Source organism: Hipposideros armiger, unplaced genomic scaffold (genome assembly GCF_001890085.2).
Source record: "Hipposideros armiger isolate ML-2016 unplaced genomic scaffold, ASM189008v1 scaffold_541, whole genome shotgun sequence".
NCBI classification, from domain to species: Eukaryota; Metazoa; Chordata; class Mammalia; order Chiroptera; family Hipposideridae; genus Hipposideros; species Hipposideros armiger.
This window is the reverse complement of record NW_017731891.1, coordinates 1,190,290-1,192,796: the sequence shown is the minus strand read 5'-3', so window position 1 is coordinate 1,192,796 and position 2,507 is coordinate 1,190,290.

Sequence of the window (2,507 nt, the reverse complement as noted above, 5' to 3'; positions counted from 1 at the left end):
ACTCATAATATTTATCATTAAATTTTGCCTTCATGAAAAACAAATATGTATCACACTTAGATAAGAGTATAAAAGTAGAGCAAGCATGGAACTTATGTAGTAACTGTATTTATTTCTTTACCTTTTTCTTTTTCCTTCTCATTTTTTAATGTATATCTTTATATACTGGTGCTTGGACTCTGTAGGATCTGTTCTCTAAAGTGGGATTACTGGATCAAAGAATATGTACATCTAAATTATAAAACATAACAATAAAATAAGCATCCTTGAAAACATTTTTTTTTAATTTATTTTTTTATTGTTAGTTTCAGGTGTACAGAACAATGCAATAGTTACCCTTTTCACCCTCACAAAATAACAACCCCCCCTCCCCCGATCTATTGCCCTCCCTCCCCCAATATCATGCTTATCTATTACAATTCCATTGAATCCGTTCCCGCTCTTTACTCCATGTCCCGAGACTATATGTATATATATAATTATAGTTGACATACAGTATTATTCAACATCAGCTTCAGAAATACAATGCGGTGGGCAGGCCTCTACATCAACTATGAAGTGGACTCCCCAACAGGACATGGGTCCATCTGGCCCCCTAAGAAATATTTACAACATTATTGATTATATTCCTCAGACTGTCTTTTTCTATCCCTGAGGCCATATTGCAATTACCAATTTGTATTGTCTCATCCCTTCCCCTCTCCTTCATCCCCACCCCCTCCCAACTAACAACCCTCAGTTCTTCCTCTGTGTCTCTGAGACTATCTCCATCCACTTCTCCCATCCATTCAGTTCCTTAGAATCCACGTATAAGTGAGATCATATGATATTTGTCTTTCTCTGACTGACTTATTTCACTTAGCATAATGTTCTCTAGTTCCATCCATATTGTTGCAAAGGGTACTATTTCCTTCTTATTTATAGCTGAATAATACTCCATTGTGTAAATGTACCAAAGTTTCTTAATCTAGCAATCCTGTGGAAGCTATTGAAGGTTCCTCTCTAATCCACTCTCCCTAATCCATTTCGGTTGCTACTCTTTTGATTGTTACATTCATAACACTCTTGCTTTTTTTTTTTTTTTTTTTTTTTTTAGCTGAGCCATCCTGCTACCTATTGGCAGCTCAGCGGCTGCTCAGCTCGGGCTGGACTCGAACTGCTGTTGCTCAGAGCTCAAACTCTTGAGCGAGCTCTTAACCAACTGAGCCACTCGGCCGGCCCTTCTTGCTTTTCTTTATAGTCTACATAGATGATTGTCAGGTAGATATTTACCTAAATAATATATTATTTTGTTATATTTATTTTTAAGCTTTATAAAAATTGGTATCATTACCACATAAAGTGAAAGATAAAAACCATATGATCATATCAATAGCTACAGAGAAAGCATTTGACAAAATCCAGCACCCATTTATGATAAAAACTCTCAGAAAAGTGAGAACAGAGGGAACATATGTCAACATAATAAAGGCCATAAATGACGAACCCACAGCCAACATCATACTCAATGGGGAAAAGCTAAAAGCATTCTCCTTAAATCAAGAACAAGACAAGGATGCTAGCTTTCACTACTTTTATTCAACATAGTATTGGCAGTCTCAGCCATAGCAATCAGACAAGAAAAAGAAATAAAAGGCATCCAAATTGGAAAGGGAGAAATAAAACTGCCATTATTTGCAGATGACATGATACTATATATTGAGAACCCCAAGGATTTCCCCAAAAATCAATTAGAACTGATAAATGAATTCAATAAAGTAGCAGGATACAAAATTAATGTTCAGAAATCAGTTCCATTTTTATACACCAATAATGAACTGTCAGAAAGAAAAGTTAAGAAAAAAAATCCCATTTCAATAGCTTAAAAAAGGATAAAATACCTAGGAATAAATTTAACCAAGGAAGTAAAAGACCTGTACTTGGAAAACTATAAGACATTGAATAATTTACAAATAAATGGAAGCATATACCATGCTTATGAATAGGAAGAATTAACATCGTTAAAATGTCCATACTGCCCAAAGCTATCTGTAGAATCAATGCAATCCCTATCAAAATAAGAATGTCATTTTTCACAGAATTAGAACAAATCTTACAGTTTATATAGAACCACAAAAGACCCCAAATAGCCACAGCAATCTTGAGAAAAAAAGAACAAAATTGCAGGTATCACAATACCTGATTTGGAGCTATACTAAAAGGCTATAGTAAGCGAAACAGCATTGTACCAGCATAAAAACAGACACATAGATCAATGGAACAGAAAAGAGAGCCCAGAAATAAATCGATGCCTACATGGTCATTTAATCTATGAAAAAAGAGACAAGATCATTCAGTTGGGTAGACAACCTATTCAAAAAAAGGGTTGGAAAAACTGGACAGATACATGCAAAAAAATGAAACTAGACCCCTTCTTACTCCATATACAAGAATAAACTCAAAATGGATTAACAACTTAAATGTTAGACCTGAAACCATAAAACTCCTAAAAGAAAATATAGGCAGTA